The following is a 22,390-nucleotide window of genomic DNA, read 5'->3' as shown; positions in this document are numbered from 1 at the left end:
TCCATGGGCATGGGACCCTCTGAGCCAGGTGCGGGATATGAGCCTGGTGTGCCATTTGCTAAGACCCTTGGTAAAGTACAGTACTAGGATGGGAGTGACCTGATTTTCCAGGTGTTGTGTGTCATGATTTCCCTTGGCTAGGAAAGGAAATTCCCTTCCCCCTTGTACTTCCCAAGTGAGGCGATGCCTCACCCTGCTTCCACTCTCATTTGTTGGGCTGCACCCACTGTCCAAGATGCCCCAGTGAGATGAACCTAGTACCTCTGCTGGAAATGCAGAAATCGCCCGTCTTCTGTGTTGCTCACGCTGGGATCTGGAGGCTGGTGCTGTTCCTATTTGGCCATGTTGGCACCACCCCCCTTTTCTTTTTTTAAAATGGAGTCTCCCTTTGTGGCACAAGCTGCATTGCAGTGGCACAGTCTCGGCTCACTGCAGCCTCTGTCTTCTGGGTTCAAGTGATTCTCCCACCTCAGCATCCAAAGTAGCTGGGATAAATTGTGGGATCTGGCCAGCAGCCCACAATGCAACAGGCCTGTTTCTTTATTTCCAGGTGGATTGGCTGGTCCAGAAATAAATCGCGCACACATGATAGTGAAAGCTGGGTCCAGGGGGGTCATTGCCTTCTGGTCCTGTGATGCCACCAATACACTATATATACCAGCATTTATTATTAAGTTTAGTGAGGGCAGGGGTAGGTTAGTGAGGGATTCAGGGTCATTTGATTATGAGGTGAGTTGGTCACATGGGGATGAAGGAATTCCTTAACATAACATCGGTATGCAGAAGTACAGTACACAGAGATAAGAATTTACAACATAGTGTGGGCATCAGCATTTTCTAACACAGCTGTAAAACAGAAACACAGTCTATCTATATCCTATGATTAGCAAGGTATTAATCAGCAGTAACAGTTGCAGGAAAAGCTGGTTTCAAACAATCAATAGAAACAGGACGTGTAGCTAGACAACCGGTTAAACCAAAAAATTCTCAGAAGGGAGTATGCCTAAACCCTAAAGAGACCTAGAAGAGCCATGGCAAGATAAGTGCGTTTACAATCCTATCTTATCCATATGAACAGGTGCCCCTCATGTGTCCATTAATAGGCTCTCCACAAGGTTTGCATTCCATTCCAAGAGCTATGAACATCTGCTTTTCTGGAATAGGAATCTGGGTGATGTGAAACCTCCCTGACTACACGTCCATTTATAGGCTCTTTGCAGGGGGAAGTACATCGTGTGCTGTTGGCTCATTCTGGAAGCCCATCCTGGCATTGTCTTTACACAATCCTGCATGCAATTTTGTATTTACAATAATCAGGAGCATTTCATCTTTTGTTCCATAGCAATGCTTTCAGGCGGTCTCCCTACAGGACTACAGGTGCGCGCCACCACACCCGGATAATTTTTGTATTTTTAGTAGAGACAGGGTTTCACCATATTGACAAGGCTGGTCTCGACCTCTTGACCTTGTGATCCGCCTGCCTTTTCCTCCCAAAGTGCTGGGATTACAGATGTGAGCCACTGCACCCGGCCCATATACCACACATTTCCTTGAGTTTTTGAATTCCAACCCAAGAGAAACTATTTGATATTTGAACAATGGATGCACACAAATATTTGCACGCAAATAAAAATGTTTGTAGATTACACCACATGAAGGAGACTACCAGTATGACTATCAGGATGAAAATATCAAGAATTTGGAATATGCACCTTAGGCAAGATGCAAACCAACTACAATAGAATAGATCAAAGAAGAAGCCAGAAAATTCTAGTCATTTTAACCAGGCAGCACATTTGTTGATTTTTACAACTGAGTCTCTGTAATGCCCGATGTATTTATCCATGTGCAACAAGAAGTGTCAGAAATTGCACAGGCTCCCACTTGTTAGCTGGTAGGGAGCAATTCTATTTTCTAGCATTGCATGTCTATGTTAAATTAAAACAGGGAGTGAGAAGAATAGGCAAGTATAGAAGTAGAAGCCTAAACTATACTTCATACATTTGAGGAAAAAGTTGAGTTAAAGATGCAGCTAAGGGTTTTTTTTGGGTGGGCTAAAGGATCTCTTCTTATGTAAAAATGTGTGGGCCAGGTTTAGTGGCTCACACCTGTAATCCCAGCACTTTGGGAAGCCAAGGCATGTGAATCACCTGAGGTCGGGAGCTCAAGACCAGCCTGACCAACATGTAGAAACCCCGTCTTTACTAAAAATACACAATTAGCCTGGTGTCATGGCGCATGCCTCTAGTCCCAGCTACTAGGGAGGCTGAAGAAGGAGAATCACTTGAATCCAGGGGGTGGAGGTTATGGTGAGCCAAGATTGTGCCATTGCACTCCAGTGTGGGCAACAAGAGAGGAACTCCATCTTTAAAAAAAGTGTTTTTGACATGGTATATCTGACACTGTTAACTTACTCTCAGAAGCTACTTCTTGTGAAATCCTAAGTACAGCATTATTTTGGAAAGCAAAGGAGACAGGCATAAGCAAGGACAAATTAGGAGAGGTAAGAGTCTCATCATGATTGATAGTCTTGTTCTGACATATTGAGAAAAGCAGTCCACAGTGTAGTCATCAACTTACTGTCATGGTTTGTAGTTTAAGTGTCTCTAAATTATGGTGTTGAACATTTGGTGAGCTCTGAAGGGCCCACACCTCAGACACGAGGGTTTTCCCATGAAATTTACATTGAGTTGTCCACCTCTAGCTTATATGGCTTCAGGAACAGAGCTGTTCCTGTTCTTAATGATTTCACTGGAGAAAAATGAACTAGAAGAAATAAAAGAATTCAGGGTCCAGTCCAGTCTACCAATGGATTATAAATACTCAAAGATAATGAACAGTGGTTGAATATGGTAACAGGTGTACTACAGTTTTTCTTTTCAAAATAATTTGCCTCTATATAGGGGTTTCTATTTTTATCAAGAATAATCCTAGTAGGATGAATTTGTTGGCAAAATAGGTTGAGTCTCAACGAACTTGCCCAGATTCTTTACTTAAGTGCAGCAAGAGTAGCAAGGGACCATAGAGGATCCTTTTAAACTTTGTTTTGCTAGAAGTTTTATAAGACTCTCAGATTAAACTTTCAAAAACCTCTTGAGACTAGAAAGCCAAACCAAGGCCAACTTCAGACTTTGCCTGCATTCCCTATGGGTTTATTCTACGTATATTCTCAAATAGAACATCCCAGTCAAAGCCTTAGTAATATAACCAATGTTTTCAAATATGCCCTGTTATAAAGAGAGTAGATTCTTACTGAACTTGTGCAAATAACTTTATTACCGTAAGCATATGAATACTCATGAATAGTTTCTCAATTCTGGGGCACTCAGATTCGGAGCAAAAGCAAATGTTTCCATTTTTGTTTACAAAAGTATACTTTACCAAATTGCTGTAAAGTATAAATAACTTAAAAGAGAAAGTTCACAAATCTGGAGATTAAAACATTCAAAGAATCAGCACATTCTCCAATAAAAAATTATGAAAACATTATCATTTTGATAATTTAGTCCAATAAAACTGAAGTTTTTTTTCCTCTTTGTCATGAATTTCATGAAGGTATCAGACTGTTCATTAAAATTTTGAAAGTTCTCAGAGAGTCCAGTGGTATGATCTTGAAGTTATCAGAACCTTGTATTTAAGAGTCGTTGTCAGAGTCTTTTCCATATATCTCCTCAAAGAAAAAGCAATTTTGGACTGTAGCTGATTATAAATACTTCAAGGAAGAATCAAAGCAACTGTCTGCGAATAAAAAAGATTTAAAATAACTATGGTTAAAAATCTAATGAGGTTTTTATTAGGTTGATTATGGTAAAGACACAGCTCACATAGAAATCTAGTTACTTCTGTGGCATATGACACTATGACTGATAACATATTCGATTTCCAGAAATTTCATATAGATTTTAGAATACTATTTTTTTTTAATTTTTTCATTTTTATTTTTATTTTTTTGAGATGGAGTCTTGACCTGTCACCCAGGCTGGAGTGCAGTGGCACGATGTCTCCTCACTGCAAGCTCTGACTCCAAGGTTCACGCCATTTCCTGCTAATGCTTGGGGCTTGAGCATCCACTTTTAAAATGTTTTCCAGTGATTCCAATGTGTAGCTATATTTCACATCAGATTTCTCTGGTTTCTTGTGGCCTTCACCTTTTTTTTATTTTGGTATCATGATTATTTTCAGGTCTCATTTCCTGTCTTAGGCTTTATGTCTCCTGGGGTAGGGACCTTGCTTTCTTCATTTCTGTATCTTTTTTGAATACATGAATTAGTCATCAGGAAAAGGTCTCAATCACACATACGTTGTGTTCTGAGTCTCAGGTTCACAGGCTAACCCTAAAGTCTTTGTTCTCCACGAGGTCAGAGATTACTTGTGATGAAGGTTGTGGTTAAGTCTGTAGTGCAGATGGTGGAGGGGAGTTCATCCTGTTTTCAGGCATAGCATTGGAATTAAGAATTTTATGTTTATGTGGGTGAAGGTGCAGGGATGTATAGGAAGACAGTTCTAATTAGGATGTAGAAATTATACTAGGAAGTAGAGGTAAAGGAAGTGAGAAGGATTAGTAAATAGAAGAAATGTGAATTTACCAAATAGGCTAAAGGAGATTCCTGGAGATTCCTGATTAAGTGAATTAACTAGATTTTAGAAAGGTAATGAGGCAGTCCTATGCAAGGAAGGTTTCAAAGTCTGGAGACAAGAAGTCAAGCAGCACTTTGAGAAGTGGTTGAGCTTTATGGGAATGGAGAGAAGTACACTATTGAGAGATGTGAAAAATAATGAAGAGGGTTTCACAATGTGAAATTGTGTTTCTCATTTGGATCTGAGAAACAAATGAGCAGAGGCTGGAGATAATTACGTCTAAAAGACAGTGGAGGACAGGGAGCATAAAGGCCAGGGAGAAAGGGAACTGCAGGAATTAGTGCTGAGAAGCAGGAGTTTGGTGGAAGAAGGAGGAGATCCAGTCCAGATACAGGCAAATAAATCTTCTCCCTCTCCCAAGCATGGCAGTCAGCTCTGCAGGAAACAGGACAAGAGAAAAGGTCATCATACCTGTCAGTCTTCCTGAAGTACAGAAATGACATCACGGCTGCTATATCGGATTATGACTAGGATGGAGGTCTTATTCCTGAACGAGCTGTCATGGAAAGAAAAGAAAAGAAGGAATGGAGGTGATATTATTTTACAGGGGGGAACCTCAGGAGCAAGCATGTAACATGAGGTAGTCTATAATTCTTTCTTCAAGGAATACATTATTTCTGTTTGAAAGTTGATGGGTGATGATTATATTCCTGCAGTTTTTTTCCCCTCTCGCCATGTTTCTAGGTTGGTAATCAATCCTCTGTCAATTCTCTACTGCACTCAGATATTTCAGAAAATTTTCAGATATGAGAAAGGGTGATTGCTATTTTCTATGTCATTAGAATTTTCCACTTTTCCACCTTTTCATGGTTGCATCTTTTTCTCAGTGTCTCTGTGGTGGCAGCTGTGAATGAGACCCTGCCAGGTGTCCATGGCAGGGACCTGATTGACAGAAGGCCCAGGTCAGTGCATTTCAAATTCACCACCTCCTTTGCACAGAAATCTTCCTTCCCACAGGCTTCCAGCAAGGGCGTGAAAGCAAGCCTAGTTCTCTCAGGCTCTTTTTAATATTAATGGGTGACTGGTTGGAAGTTTCCCCATCAGCCTTCCAAAAACTCTCTTAGAAATGCATTGATACCTAAAACTTCTTTCTCTTTCTTTTACACAGACGTCAACTTTGCATAGCGGTCTGTGGGTTCTCCCATACTACCTTCTTGCCTGCCCCACATTCCCTCACAGGTATCTTCCATGATAAATTATCTCATATATCCAATGCCAAAATGGATACATCTCAGTTGGTAAAAAGTAACATACCAGGTTTGATTCTTTGCACTTAGCTTTTTTCCTTTCTCTACTACAAGTAGTCAGTAGTCATATCCTAGTGTTTTACGTGGTACCTCTTTTTCTATATATATATGGAAATAGGTACTGTTGAGGGGCACGTCCTTTGTGTCAGGTCCTGTGCTAAACATGTTACCTGTACCTCAGTTAATTCACACAGTAACCCTGTCAGGTAGACATTATTTCCATTTTGCCAATGAAAAGACACAAGCTTAGAGTAGTGTAAAATCTCTCCTGGTGTCATATGGCTAGTAATAGAAGGATCTGAGATTTGATTCTAGGACTATTTGACCTCAAGGCTAATGATGATGGTAGTAATATAGCAGCTGACATTGGTTCATCTGTGCGTGGCATCTTGTTTCATTAACTGCATGAAACCTTTAAAAGAATGGTATGAAGCAAGCTCTCTCCTGCTTCAGGATATGAAAGAAGAACAAACTAAACCCAAGCACAGTGACTGAAGGACAAAATACAGATTAGAGTGGATAAAAATAAAATGGAGAATGGAAAAAGAATAGAGGAAATTTATGAAACCAAAGTTGATTCTTCAAAGTAAAATCAACAAAATTGATGACCATTAACTAGACTGACTAAGAAAAAAAGAAGGAAGATTAAAATTACTAAAATCAGAAATGAAAATGGAGTCCAAGCGTGGTGGGTCATCTTTTAATCCTAGCACTTTGGAAGATCACAATGGGAGGATTTCTTGAGGCCAGGTGTTTGGACCAGCATAGGTAACCTGGGGAGACCCTCCTTCTACAAAAAAAATTTAAAAACCAATTAGCTGGGTATGGTGGCATGCATCTGTAATCCTAGTATCTTGGGAGGCTGAAGAAGGAGAATTGCTTGAGCCCAGGAGGTTGAGGCTGCAGTAAGCCATAATCACACCACTGTATTTCAGCCTGGGCTGGCCTACAAAGTGAGAGCCTGTCTCTCTCTCTCAAAAAAAAAAAAAAAAAAAAAAAGCAAAGAAAAAGAAAAAAGAAAATGAAGTGATTACTACCAATTCTAATAAAATGATGATTATGAAAGTACTGTAAATAATTGTATGCCAATAAATTGGATAACCTAGATGAAATAGATAAATTCCTAGAAAAGCACAAAACTATGAATAGAACTATAATCAGTAATAAGATGAATCAATAAAAGTATTTGATGAAATTCAGTATTTTTTCATAATAAAAGCATTCGAACTAAGAATGGAAGGAAACTACCTTAACATAAAGGTAATATGTGAAAAACCCAATGCTAACATCATACTCAATGGAGAAAGACTGAGAGCTTTCCTGTATGAGCAGGAACAAGGATGCTGCTTTTGACAATTCTATTCAATGTAGTATTGAATTGTCTGGTCAGGAAAATTAGGCAAGAATTTTTAAAAAGACATTCAAATTGGAAGAAAGGAGTAAAATTATTTCTGTTTGAAGATAACTTGAACTTATATGTAGAAAATCCTAAAGATGGAACAAACCTATTAGAATTAATAAATGAATTCAGTAATCTTGCACAATACAAAATCAACATTGAAACATCAGTTGTATTTCAACACACTAACCATGAACAATCTGAAGGGAAATTAAGAAAAAAATTTTAATTTGTATTAACATCAAAAAGATTAAAATATTTAGGAATAAGTTTAACCAAAGAGGTAAAATGATAATACCTGAAATCCATAAAATATTGCTTAACGTTGACATCAATAAAATGAAAGACATTTTGTTTTCATGAATTAGAAGACTCACTATTGTCAGGCGGACAATGCCACCCAAAATGAGCTGCAGATTCAATACAATTCCTATCAGAATCTTAGTGACATTTTTGCAGTAAAAGAAAACTCTGTCCTAAAATATATATTGAATCTTATGACTCTAAGAGACAAACAACATTGATGAGGAAGAATGAGGCTGGAGAACTCACTCCCTGATGTCAGCATTTACTACAAAGCCCCAGTAACCAATACAGTGTGATACTGGCATAAAGGAGGACATAGAAATTAATAAGATAGAACAGAGAGCCCAGAACGAAATACTTGCATATAGGGCCAAATGATTTTCATCGAGTGTGCCAAGATCGTTCAATGGGGAAAGGACAGTGTTCTCATCGAATGATACTGGAAAAGCTGGATATCCCAGGGCAAGAATGAGTGGAACCTTTACCTAACATCATACGCAAAAATAAACGCACAATAGATCAAAGATCTAAATTTAAGAGCAAAATCTACACAACTCTTAGAAGAAAACAGGAGAAAAACTTCATGATATTGGATTTCACAACGATTTCTTGGTTGTAACAACAAAAGCATAGGCAACAAATAAAATGGATAAATTGGACTTCATAAAAATCAAAACCTTTTATACGTTGAAGAATAATATCAAGAAAGTAAAAAGGCAACCCATGAAATGAGAAAAATATTTGCAAATTATAAGTGTGATAAGAAATTAATTTCCAGAATACATGAAAAACTACAAGTCAACAACAGCAAACATCCAAAAACCCAATTAAAAAATTAACAAAGGATTAAAATAGAGTTTTCTCCAAGGAAGATACGCAAATATCCAATAAGCCCATGCAGAGTTCCTCAGTGTCATGAATACATAGAGATATGCAAATCAAAACCACAATATGACACCACCTCACACACTTTAGGATGGCTTTGATAAACAACAATGACAGCAACACAAAACAAGTGTTTTCAAATAGATGGAAAAATTGGAGCTCTAGTGCATTACTGATGGGAATGGGAAATGTTATAGCCACTGTAAAAAGTGGTGTGGCTCTTTCTCAAAAAATTAAACAATAAATTACCATTCGACCCAGCAATTCCACTTCTGGACATACTGCCTATAGAATGGAAGAAATTTGAACAAATACTTGCACATTGATGTTCAGAGAAGCATTACTCACAATAGCCAAAAAATAGAAACAACAGAAAAGTCCACTGAAAGATAAGTAGGTAGGCAAATGAGGTATATCTCTATATCGAAATGTTATTCAACCTTAACAAGGAATAAAATTCCAACATATTGTGCAAAGTGGATGAACCTTGAAGACATTATGCTAACTGAAATAAGCCAGACGCAAAAGGATAATTATTCTATAATTCCATTTATGAAAGGTAGAATAGCCAGTTACATAGAGACAGAAAGTAGAATGGTATGTGCTAAGGGATAGGGGGAGAAGTGAGAGTTACTGTTTATAAGGTACAGAGGTTTAATATGGTAAAAGGAATCAGTTCTGGAAATGGATAGTGTGACAGTTACACAACACTAAATTGCACATGCAGAAATAGTTAATGATAAGTCTTATATTAGATACATATAAAGTGTCCTGGTAGTCTTACACTCTATAAATACACACTTTTTTCACTGTCCCTTTCCTGCCATGCAGAGCCCCAGAGGTGAATCTCCCTATTTATTCAAGTGTGTATCACTCACTGTCCTCTGTGCTGTGTCCCACATGCAGTGCCCACAGCCTCATACAACCAGTGACTTCAGAGCCAGGACACAGCTCAAGAGTCTTCCCCGAGGTTCCCTCTCTTCTTATTTCCCTGCAGCCTAGGCTTCACTTCAACTGGCAGCTCGATTTAGCCAAATTCAGGACAGGCCAAGAGGGCTCTTTCTCCACACATGCTGGTCTCACCCCAGGTGGAGTCAGGCAGGGCCAGTCACCAGAGAAGCCCGGAGCAGAGAAGGGAGCAGTCTGAGTGCTCCTCCCTCATCCAAGGGGCTTCCTCCTCTCATTTGAGGGAAAAATGTGAGCTTGTTTCAAAGCCTCAGATGTTCCTTGTAGCTCATGGAGTAGGTAAAAGGAAACAAAGACGTGGCAGAAAGGGATGTGTTGGTGACAGCGAGAAGCAGCGTGACCTTGAGGACTCTCCTTCTTGTCCCGCTGTGAAGCCTCTTCCACCACATAGGCCTCAGGGCTGAGAAAGCCCCCTCCCTACCCTTGTCAGACTGGAGGCAAAGTCAGCCATGAGAAAACAGGAAAACAAGGTGAAGAGAGTCTGTAGAGACAAATTGGGAGGGTTCAGGAGGAGAATTTAGGATTTGCTTCTGCCCATGGGACACAGACTGGGAATAAAAATGTTTTCCTGACTCTTCTCTGAAAGCCAGATAGACTCCACCTCAAACCCTATTGCCAATGATGCAGAGATCCACTTACCAGAGACTCTGATCGTCTTGAATGTGGAACGTTCGCTGCCAGTGGCTGAGTTACGAACAGAGCAATGATAGAGCCCGCTATGGTTTGTAGTAATTTGGGGGATATAGATCCTTGGTCCTGTTTGCAGAAACTTCCCATTTATTGTCCAAGTATACTCTGCCGGTGGATTGGAGTCCGCGAAGCACGACAAGTAGAGGTTTTGTCCTGAACGGTAGTCGGTCAATGAAGGGAAAATGCTAGGGATGTCTGGACCATCTGGAGTAAAGAGAATAAAGCCACAGATGATGTCGCCCAAGGGAAGGGGACGCTCCTGGTCTCTTAAATTGACACAGTGTCCCCCTGAGCCAAGACACACCCTCAAGTCCCAGCCAAACCCCTTCTGTGTTCACTGAGCCAAGGCCTGAGGTATTCACCTGTTTCTCCCATCACAGGCTGTAGACCCCAAGTCTCCCATGACAAGAGCATCCCTTCCCCTTATATTCTTGGTTAAGGCTGTGCCTACCCAGGTTTTCCCTGGGCAGGGAGTCATGTCCCACTCGGGTGTCCAGAAATAAAATTGTCTGTAAGTGGACCTTACACAGACTGAGATGTCTGGTCTCTGGTCGTTTGGATTTAAGCTGGTGGCCTGGCCCACAGAGGAAACAAAGATACAGAGGACATCCAGGGTGACTGGGTCACTGCAGATGCTAGCAACTCGGTCCCATATTTCACATTCATAGGATCCTGTATCATTTCCTGTGACATTGGGTAGAATGAGGATCCTGTTTTTACCGGGTTGCTTTAGCCTGGGACTGACTGGGAGGCTCTGACTGTTTACCCACCACATGTAGGTGTAGTCCTGAGTCTTAGGTTCACAAGTTAAGGCTACAGCATTCTTATTCTAAATGGGGTTGACGTTGTTGCTGGTGATGTAGGGCTTGGGCAGCTCTGCTGTGTGGACAGCAGAGAGAAGATTGTCCAGTGTGGCACCTTTGATTCCTCCACAGGCATCCTTCAATCAGAGTTGGCATCTCCCACCTCTCAGCCCTCCTGAGTCCTTGAAAGTCAATAGCTGGTGCATGTGTCACAAGACAGATGCATGATGATGATCTAAGGGCTCAAAGACTGTGAGGCCGCCTGCTCTGTCTTAGGGAAGCACAGACTTTCTCAAGAGTGAATTGAGCAGCTGTGTTGGGTCGTGGACAGACACGTCAGTGGGAGTCACAGGCCCAGGTACCCCTCCCAGTCCCTCTCTAATCAACTGACTGGCTGGCTCACCTTGGGTTCCTTACCTGGAATGTGCAACTACTGGGCCCCTTCCAAATTCCATCCTACTTTGCCCCCCTAGATATGATTTCTCTGCAGTTTCCATTTCCAACGACATTCTAGAGATGAGTAATAATGGAACTTCCCATTGTCCTGAAACCCTGAAGATACTGAGCACCCTGGCCTGGGACTGGATGTTTCAGCAGAAACAAGACAGGGGAGACCAGAGTCAAGCCTGGAGGTCAGTTCAGTCATCAGGCAGTGGAGGCACAAGGTGGGGCAGTTTTCTGCAGGTGTTTCATGATGACTTACTTGAGCCAGTGACCTCCAAAGATAGAGCAGAGTGCAAGGAATGATCTAGAAAGAGTGAAGCGGTCAGGCAGGAGCTGGTGGCTTTGGAGCAGAACCATGTTCCCTGTTTTGGGTTCTTTAAGTTTCCTCTCCTTCTGCAGAGGACAGGTGAAGACCATATGGATCTTTCCAGAAACACATGTTGACATTTGCTGATGCAGAACGGACTGGTGGAAAGGGTGGGAATGAACTGCTGGAAATCTGGTACTCATGGACCATGTGTGTTTGATGGATATGAGACAAATTTGGGGAGAAGTTTTGAATATTTTCTTTCATTGGAGCCTCTACTCTCTGATTCCATGGGTTTGACTACTATAGGGACATCATGTAAGTGGATTCCAGAGTGAATCTGAGAAGAGACTGTTGGTTGCCAGAAACTGGGAGTAAGGAGAATCAGAAGTTGTTCATGGGTGAGCAGTTTCAGTTATACAAGACTGGGAGGTTCTAGAGATCTGCTGTACAGCTTGATGCCTACAATTCTCACAAATTGAGTATTTCTTATGCATAAGACTTTGGGCAAAAAGTGTTTTGAATTTCTGACATTTCTTGATTCTGAAACATTTGTTCTGTAGTTACTGGTTTAGCATTCCAAATCTGAAGGATTCAAAATCTGAAATGCTCCAGTGAACATTTCTTTTCAGCATCAGATTAGTACGCCAAAGTGGGAGGTGATAAGCCAAATAAATTCTTGCTCTTTTTTTTTTTTTTTCTTTCACCACATTTCTAGCTTGGTGATTAGTTTTTGGGCAATTCCATACTGGCCATGCTGTACTCGTATATTTTTGAGGGCTTTGGTATGTGAGAGAGGCTGATTGCTATTTTCTATGTCATCAAAAGTTTCCACCTTTTCATGGTTGCATCTTTTTCTCAGTGTCTCTCTTGTGGCCATTATTAATAAGAGCCTGTCAGGTCAGATTTAGGACAGATTTTTGTAATTCTGCAAAAAATGTTACTGGGATTCTGGTAGGAGTTGTGTTGAATCTGGAGCTCACTTTGGGTAGTATTGCTTTCCTAAAAATATTGATTCTTCCAATCCGTGAAATTGAAATGTCTTTCCATATATTGATGTCGTCTTTAATTTCTTTCAGTAATATTTTGTAGTTTTCAGGGTATAACCCTTTGACCTTTTTGGTTAAACTTATTCCAAAATATTTTATTCTTTTTGATGTTAATGTGAATGGAAATTCTTTCTGAATTTCCCTTCACATTGTTCATTGTTAGTGCATACTCTAAAGAATGATCTAGAATGAGTGAAGGGTACAGGCAAAAGCTGGTGGTTTTCAAGCAGAAACATATTCCCTGTCCTGGGATTTTGATTTTCTCTCTCCCTTTGCAGAGGACACACGGCTCTTCCCTGATAGCCAGATAGGCTTCACTGGAAAACATATTGCCAATGCTCCAGGGATCCACTTACCAGGGACTATGATCCTCTTGATTATGAGATTTGTTCCACCAGTGGCTGAGTTATGGATGAACCAGATATAGAACCCTCTATATGTTTTAGTGATTTGGGGCATAAAGAATACTTGTGCTGATTGCTGGAACTTCCCATCAATCAGCCAAGAATGCTCTGCCAGTGGGTGAGAGTCTGTGAGACAGGAGAGCTTGAGGACTTCCCCTGTATGGTAATAGGTGTATGCAGAAGAAATGGTGGGGGCATCCAGGCCATCTGGAGCAAAGAGAATAAAGTCACAGGTGATGTTGTCAAAGGAAAGGGAAAATCCTGGTCTGTGGAAGGGCCACAGTGACCCTGTGAGCTAAGTCACATTAAAGTCCCAGCCAAATCCCTGCTGTGTTCACTGGTCTGGAACCTGAGGCACTCACCTGTTTTTCCTATCATAAGCTGTGGAAACTGATTCTCTCATGACAGGAGCAGCCTTTTCTCTCCCACTGTTGATCAAGTATAAGCCTACTCTTAGTAGTCATGGCCAGCTTTGATGTCCAGAGGTAAAAGTCTCTGTACTTGCACCTGAGAGGGACTGAGAGGCCTGGCCTCTGGCCATGTATATTTGGGATGGCAGCCTGGCTCACAGAGGAACAGAAGATACTCACAGAGGAGATTCAGGGTGACTGGGTCACTGCGGCTGGAACTCACTGGGTTCTTCATTTCACATTCATAGGGTCCTGTAGTATCCTTTGTGACAACAAATAGAATGAGGATCCTGTTGTTTTCGGACAGCTGCAACGTGCGACTGTTACGGAGGCTCTTTCCATTTATCCACCACAAGTAGCTTACGTCCTGAGTGTCAGGATCACAGGATAAGATCACAGTCTCCGCGGCTTCCCTGGGGTTTAAGTTGCTGCTGGAGATGTAGGGCTTGGGAGTCTCCACTGTGCAAATAACAGAAAAGATTGCCCTGTGTGGCACCTTTGATTCCCCCAAAGACATTTTTTAATCAGAGATAGCCTTTCCCACCTCTCAGCCTACCCCAGTCCTTAAAAGCCCATGGCAGATGTGTGTGTTACAAGACAGATGCATGGCAATCTGAGGGCTCAGAGATTGTGAGGCTGCCTGCTTCATGTGGGAGAAGCACAGACTTTCTCAAGTGTGAATTGAGCAGCAGCGTTGGGTCATGGAAAGATATGGGACCAGCAGTCACAGCCCCTGGTGCCTCTCTGAGTCCCTCCCTCTCCAACTGCCTGGCTGGCCCACCTTGGGGTCCTCATCTGGAGCATGCGGTGCTGGAATCTTCTTAGTTTCAGTCTTACTTTGTCCCCCAAGGTATGCTTTCTCTGCACCTTCCCTTTCCAAGGACATCCTAGAGATGGATGATGGAACTCCCCATTGTCCTTAAACCCTTTGGGTACTGGGAAGCCTGGCCTGTGATTGTGTACTTCAGCAGAAATAACACAGGGGAGACCAGAATCAAGCCTGGAAGTCAGTTCAGTCATCAGGCAGTGGAGCTACAAGTTGGGGCAGTATTCCCAGCTGTCTCATAGTGAACTGACTTGAGCCAGTGATCTCTAAAGATAGAGCAGAGTCCATGGGATGACCTACAAAAAGTGAAGGCGACAAGCAAGAGCTGATAGCTTTGGACCAAGACCACGTTCCCTGTCCTGTATCCATGATGTTCCCTTCCCCCTGTAGAGGGCAGGTGATTACCATGTGTATCTTTCTAGAAATACATGTGGATGTTTGCAAATGCAGAACTGATTGTGGAAAGGCCGAACTTGAAGTGGTGATGGAAATCTGGCCCTCATGGACCACACGGGTTTGGTGGCTATTAGACCAATGTTTGGGAAGAAGTCTTGCGGATACTTTCTCTCATTAGACATTCTACTCTCTGATATTGTGAGTTTGACTACTCTATGGGTGTGCGGTTTCAGTTATGCAGGATGAGGAGGTTCGGGAGATCTCCAGTACAGCTTCATGCCTATAGTTCATACAGATAAAGTGTTCCATACGCAGAATGCTTAAAACCAAGTGTTTTGGATTTGTAACTTTTTTTTATTTTGGAATATTTGCAGTAGATATACTGGATTAGCATCCTACCTCTGAAAAATTTAAAATCCAAATTGCTCCAGTGAGCACTTCTTTCTGGCATCACATCAGTGGTCGGAAGTGTTGGATTTTGGAGCATTTCAGATTTTAGATTTCTGGATTTGGGATGCTCAATTTGTAATATTGTAATTTTTGCATAAAATGTTGTCAGGAGTTTAGAACTCATGTTATATTCTGACTCTAGTAACAAAACAAAAAAAGATTTGGGGGAAACATTAAAATGTTGTCATAAGTGGAAAGTTTTACTGATAGTCCAAACATCTAAGATCAATTGCTGGTAGTAGTATTTGTCTTGATACCCAATTAAATTTTAGGTGCGCCATGAATTCTAGCAGGATCACATGCTCAAAGAAAGATGCCAAAGATGATTTGAAATTAGCAAGTCCTTTAGTAGAGAGAGTCCCATTAAAAGGACAGAACTGGTCAGTTTGTCAATTACTTAAAGGGAGGAATGATGCTGAATTAAAAGAAGTGATGAGTGTTATGTTAGTAAATATAGAAAGAGCTCCGTGTTTCTAATTTCTGTGCAGAGTTAGGAAAAATGGGGAAGAGCCCAAAACAGGTATGTGAAATGCTTTCTTCATTTTCTCTCAACCTCAGGAAATACAACTCGAGTTTCAGTTTGTGTGAATTAGGAAGAGTCCAAGTGAGACGCCAATGGCTCATGTGCCTCCCACACGAAGAACTCCAACTTATGAAAATGGCATCATCATGAGGAAACAATCATATGTGCCACAGGCAGTAAAACCACTGGATAGCACCCACCTGGCCACCTCCAACAGGTCCCCAAAACCACCAGTATTCCCATTACGTGTGTGTTACAGACTTGGTAGTTGTCCCACAACTACAACATTTAAAAATTGCAATTGTCAATACAAAATGTTACATATGAAGTTGAAAATGTTGTTCCACTTTTTTTTCCATCACTCTTTTTGAACTTTCCTGTTTCAGTTTTGGGAGTTTCTATTGAAACATCCTCAAGTTAGGAATTCGTTCCTCAGCTGTGTGCATTCTACCAGAAAGCATCAAAAGCATTCTTCATTTCTCTAACAGAACTTTTCTTTTTTTTATTTCTGAGGTGGAGTCTCGCTGTGTTGCCCAGGCTGGAGTGCAGTGGCAAGACCTTAGCTCACTGCAAGCTCCGCATCCCGGGTTCATGCCATTCTCCTGCCTCAGCCTCCAGAGGAGCTGAACTACAGGTGCCCGGAAACACACCAGGCTAATTTGTTTGTATTTATAATACAGACGGGGTTTCACCATGTTGGCCAGGATGGTTGTGATCTCCGGACATCGTGATCCACCCACCTCGGCCTCCCAAAGTGCTGGGATTACAGGCCTGAGCCACTGTGACTGGCCATCTCCGAGGGATTTTAACGAGTTGTTGACTTTTGAGTTTGTTCAGCTTTTTACTTACTCTTAAAAGCGGGTGACAAATTTGAAGCTTGTTATATGCCTGACAAGAAACCAGAAGTCTCTAGGAAGTGACTGGAGAATGTGAGCTCCATAGAAGGTTGAGGATGGAGTCACGAATGAAATGGGTGAAATCAGCCCATGGGCTTGGGAAACAGCAGGCCTGTCCAGCCTCTGACACCCTGGTGAGTCAGTGCAAAGATTACAACAGTGACAGCAAACAGGTATGGCTGACTCCATCTGGCATCTAGTCTCAGGCTGGCTGTCCTCACTCATTCCTGGGCATAGGGCAGGCTAACCATGGGAGGAATTTAGTTTATGGTTTAATTTTGAAGGAAGAATAATGTTTCCTCCATAAAACTAATACCCTTACTTTGCCCAGGGATTGCCTTTGTAAAACCGGTGAAGCACCATGAGAGTAAGATTATAGGAGGGAACTGAATTCTGCTAAAATGTAGGCACAGTTTCTATAACCTCTTACTGCTTAAATGTCATTTGGCTAGAGTTTACAAAATTTGTAACTAATTGCTGCTCGAGATAACATCACTATTGTAGAACCTGAGATTGGTCTTTTGAGATGTTTCTCATTCTTTGCATTCTGTCAACCCACTGACCTCATCCATACCCATGACTAATGACTCAGCCAGTCACGTGGTCCCCACCTAGAGTCAGATTCAAGCACAAACAGATCATTTCCCTCCGCCCGCATGATTCCATCCTCAAAAAATCAGCAATACCCATTTTTACTCATGTGCCCCTGAAACTATCCTTGAAAATCTCTAACCCCTGATCCACTAGGGAGGCTGATTTGAGTAATAATAAACCTCCATCCTCCTGTTTGGCAGACTTGGAGTCATTAAAATCTTCATTTGCTGCAAATCACCATCTGGATAAATTGGTTTTGTTTGTGCAGGAGGCCAGAAGAACTTGTCTGGGAATTATAAGAGTGGATGGAGGAGTTGTGTATCCATGTTCCATGGTCTTGTCCACAGAACAGCCTCACAAAGGAAAGAGCCTTGGATGGGGATACAGTGGGAGCTCTTTCTTTTAGTGACCTGGGGACACTGGCTCAAGATGAAGCCTGGCAGTAGTGGCAACTCCGGATGATTTCTGTGCCTTTCCCATTTCCTGGGACGTGGGCCATTCCACAGTGTTAGCAGGAAGGGAATAGAACAGTCAGCCTAGTTAGAGGGAGTGTCTGGGGAAGGCCTAGGGGTGGAGGAAGAAGCTGTGCAGGACAGGGCTTGCCAGTTAGAATGAAGTGGGAGGAAGATGAGTGACACAGAGAAGCAGAGAGAGGCAGAGACAGCATGGCAGCGAACAGTGGGGCCTACAGTGACTTCAGAAACCCCAAGGACTAGGTGTCCCCATTTCCACAGTCCAGGACCAGGCAACCCTGAAAACTCTCCAGTGCCCAAGGAGCTTCAGGGTTACATGAGGTGGGGTGTCTTTAATGGCAAGAGGTTGTCGGGGGATGAAACATGGGTGTCAGCCTCTGAAGGAGAAGGGACAGGTGTGGCTAGAACCTCCTAGGATTCTATATCTGAGATCCAGTCTCTAAAGAGGTTATGAATCACTCTTTTCTTCATTTGATTCCTTCATTTGTTATGTGAGAGCACCTGAGTGTGTGTCTCTCTCTGGGCCTGTGCTGGTGCAGGGCGTGAGTGGGGAAAGAACACAAGCTCCCTTCCTTTATCTTGTCATGCCAATGACATGGACACTTTGGGAAACAGGATTTCAGGTTCAGTGATAGGGGTTAAGATCTGAGGGGGAGGCCTGAACATTTTTTGCACTGACTCTGACAGTTGAGGCAGGTGATTTAGTTCTGGAGTGCAGACTAATCAGCTGACCATTTGCTCTCACTCCTCTGAGGTTTGGATGCCTAAGAAGAGAGGATTTGAGCCAATAAATGACTATGGGGTCCTTGGAACCCAATGATTCCTCACTTCTGGTGGAGGAGAGGATGGGCCTGTGGCTCCAGACAGACCTCATGTGACCCTGATCTGCCTTTTGTGTTTGTGTGACTCTGGTTCAGTGACTGTGCCTTCCTGTGCCTCAGTTTTCTCTCAGTCATAAAAGCGAAATGGCAAATGGACTGTGGCTTTTCATGCTATCTGTGAATACATTGTAAATTCTTCACAGTCACCTGACCTAATGCTTGGCACAGTGGAGGTGTTCACACAAACAGCATTTATTATTATTCACTCCCATGAGAGAGCACCTTTAGGTCAGATCCCTGTGGACAAGCTGCTGCCAGGTACTTTTCTCTCTTCTGTTTCTGCTTCTGGGGACATTAGACTTTCTATGGAGTGTTCTAAGCCTCACAAGGCAGTTGACTGATGGCCTACAAAGCTTGTCTTTCTGTCTTCTCCACTCTGAGTGTCAGGTGAAGAAAGCTCTGTCCTTGCCCAGATGAGGCTCTGAGGGCTGAGCCCTGGCAGTGAGCAGCTCCAGGAGACACAGTCCTCAGACAGCTGGTAAATCCTTGGTCCCAGTAAGCCCTGCCACAACCCAGCCCTGGCACAGGCTCCTCAGCTTTATCTGGAGTAAGGATTTAGGGACAGGGGTCTGGGGTTGAGGCTTCTAGGACTGAGCTTCTCTGAGAGTATCTCATGAGGCCTCTTAGGCAAAGCCCTACTCAGTTCTCCAGGGTCTTTCTCAGGGTCAAGTTTATGAAGAGGACATGAGGTGCTTGGCTGAGGCTGATCTCCTCCTGCTGAGCAACCCCCCACCCCCCATCAGACTGTCCTTCCTGTGCAGCAAGTGTCTGCAGGGTCTGGAGGCAGGAAAGGAATTCTGATCTGTTGAAGTTTGTCTCCTCTGTGTGTGTCCTGCACTAAATGCCAAAACCCCAACATGGGACATAATGGAGAGAGGGACACAGACACAGTCTAGGTCTGACAATCCTGTGTGTGCAAAGTAGAAGTGACCCCCACCCCCCAACACCCAGGGATCATGTGGAATCACTCACGGTATAAGGTGTAATGTCCAGTTATTCCTTCAGTCCTATCACCTCGCTTTATGATTTGTATGGTGTAGGATCCTGTGTCATTCCGGGTGACATTCTGGATCAGCAGGGATGCATTGGAATATACTGTTTCTCGTCCACTGTATGCAGGCCCAAATATAATTGTTTCAGTGTCTATCACATATGATGTAATATAATGGTGGTGGTCCGTTATTTGCCCTTTGTACCAGCTGTAGCCAGTAAGATTCTGGGGCAAATTGTGGACAAGTAGAAGAACATCCTTCCCCTCGGAAACTTTGGTTGGCTGGGCTTCAACTGTGACTTGAGCAGTGGTGGGCGGGTTCCAGAAGATTAAAAGTGATGCTAGGAGGTGGAGAGAGCATCGGTCAATATTGAGACCTATGTATGGGGGTGAAAGCTTTGGGCCCTGGGTCCTGAGAAGATCTCTTCAATCATCAGCCTTGAAGCTACACACACACCCCACTAGGACATTAGGACGCACACACACTGCTTTGTGTGTGTGTGTTTGTGTGTGTGTGTGTGTCCTACTGTCCTACTGGGTGAAGGTCAGCAGCATGACCCCCATTCCTTCAACCCTCTGACCTTGGCATTTTTGTTTGGAATCCTCTTCCCCAGGGATCTTCATGGCTCCCTCCACAACACCCTCAGGTCCTGCTTACATCAGGGCATCCTTAGACTTCTTTCCTGATACTTCCGTCAGAGACCCTGGGTCTTCCTTTTCTGACCTTTCCCTGCTCTGCTCCCTCCAGAGCACTTGTCAACACCTGACCTCACATTCTAGATCTCTTTGCATGTCTGTCTTCCTCCCCATGACCGTGTGCACTCCATGAAGACAGTGACTTTTGTGATCTTGGTTGCATCCCAGTGCCTGGAACAGGCTGCAGACTTCTGTAGATGTGAGAGTTCCCAGGGCCCTCCATGCCTGAGTTGTTTCTTTTTTTCTTTCCTCAATTGTTGAGGTTTTTTGCTGAGGACAGTGTTTCATGCCCTGTTTATATTTTCATTTGAAGTGTCATCTCATAATAGTTATTATTATCATTTTACAAAATGTGATGTCCAGTGCTGATTAACCAGGAAAACAGAACACTTGAGATTTTCCTACCTCTTACCAATTCCGGTTCAATGTGATTCTCCTGTTTTAACCCCTGTCCCTCTCTGGTGTATTTTCCCCTATCCAGGCTACAACAGAGCCTTCTTTCCTGTTTTTTGTTTCTTCCTTCTTTCTTTCTTTCTTTCTTTTTTTTTTTTTTTTTTTTTTGAGACGGAATCTCGTACTGTCGCCCAGGCTGGCGTGCAGTGGCGCGATCTCGGCTCACTGCAACCTCTGCCTCCCAGGTTCATGTAAATTTCCTGCCTCAGCCTCCCAAGTAGCTAGGATTACAGGAGCACACCACCACACGTGGCTAAGTTTTTGTATTTTTAGTAGAGACAGGGCTTCACTGTGTTGACCAGACTGGTCTTCAACTCCTGAACTCACGATCCACCCACCTCAGCCTCCCAAAGTGCTGGCTTCTTTTATTTCTTAGAACGCCATCCTGTCCAGGAAACCCCATCCAATCATTCTGCCTCCTCCTCCTGTCCTCTCCCAGGGAGTTCTCTCCTCACCTGTGAGTAGGAGCTCCTTCCAGGTGATGTGCAGTGTGCAGGGAGGGGCTGAGAGGGGCCCCATGGCCTTTACTGCCTGCATGTTCTCCTCTGTGGAGATGAGCCTGGGATCCAGAAACTTTCTGAGCACAACTGTCAGCTGTGCTGTCCTTCCTCCTTCTGTGCTGAGCCTCTTCCCAAGGCAGGAGCACTTCTCAGGCTCATGGGCGGGGTCTGTGCCCAGGACACCTCTCTGTCCCCTCCCCTCTCAGTCTTGCCTCCTTGTCCCTCCTTGTCTTTTTCCTTTTGTCTGTGTGCCAAGTCCCTGGGAATTGTGGAGGCTTCTGTCTTTTTCAGCAGTGATTCTGTCACCACACCTTGGCACACCCTATGTGCAGAAACACAAACACATACACAAAAGAGACACGCACAGACACACACAGTCGCACACATACCCTGTAGGTTGGGCAAACACAGTCCTGGGCCTCAGCCTCCTGCTGTCCCCATGGCTCTGGGTTTGGGTGCACATTCGTGTCCTTTGCCCTCTTTCATCCCCATCTGGCTCTCCCCTTCAGTGCAGGAGGTTAGAGCTGCACCAGATCCCTGTCACAGGGACACCCCATCGTTCTGTGGGTGAGCTGTGTGTTGCCTGGTGACAGGGACCCTTCCTTTCTCTAATTGTGACTAGCTTGGTTGCAGCTTCCAAGGTTGGACATTCAGAACCTGGGTGTCCTAGAGGAAACTATGCTTCCTGGAGCTGTGCAGAGTGAATCTCTCATGCCTCATGGGAGGAGAGGCCTGTGGTGGTTGCTCAGTGGGGGCTGTGAGTCCCATGGTCAAAGGGACAGTTCTCAGTCACTTTATTGCTCTCTGGGATCTGGTAGCTGAGCTGGAGTTCAGGGTTTCCCATTTCTTCCTGACCATCTTTGGTGTCCTCTTTTTCTGCCCAGCTGATTGTCCTATGATTACCACACCTTCCCCATGGTGGTGCAGGAGGAAGTGGAGAGTTACCCAAGAATTCCGTGGAACATGGCTCGTTGAGATGCAGGAAGGGGAGCCTGGGACACAGCAGGGATTCAGAGCTGGAAATATTCATCCTGACTTACTCCGTGGTCATGATGGGCTCAGCCTTCCATGTGCTGACATACCCAGGGGTCTGTCCTGAGGGTTTTGACCTGGCCAAGTCGTTCTCTGTAGAGGAGGAACAAGCAGTTGCCAGAGAGCCTTTC

At 43.4% G+C, this 22,390-nt stretch overlaps 1 pseudogene; it reads right to left on the bottom strand.

Annotated features, from left to right (window-relative positions):
- Positions 1 to 4,360: 4,360 nt before the first annotated feature.
- Positions 4,361 to 21,246, bottom strand: LOC140711844 (pregnancy-specific beta-1-glycoprotein 7-like; annotated as a pseudogene).
- Positions 21,247 to 22,390: the final 1,144 nt, after the last annotated feature.

Source organism: Chlorocebus sabaeus, chromosome 6, assembly GCF_047675955.1.
Source record: "Chlorocebus sabaeus isolate Y175 chromosome 6, mChlSab1.0.hap1, whole genome shotgun sequence".
Taxonomy (NCBI): Eukaryota; Metazoa; Chordata; class Mammalia; order Primates; family Cercopithecidae; genus Chlorocebus; species Chlorocebus sabaeus.
Note: the sequence above shows the minus strand (reverse complement) of the source record. Positions and strands in the feature narration are given on the sequence as shown.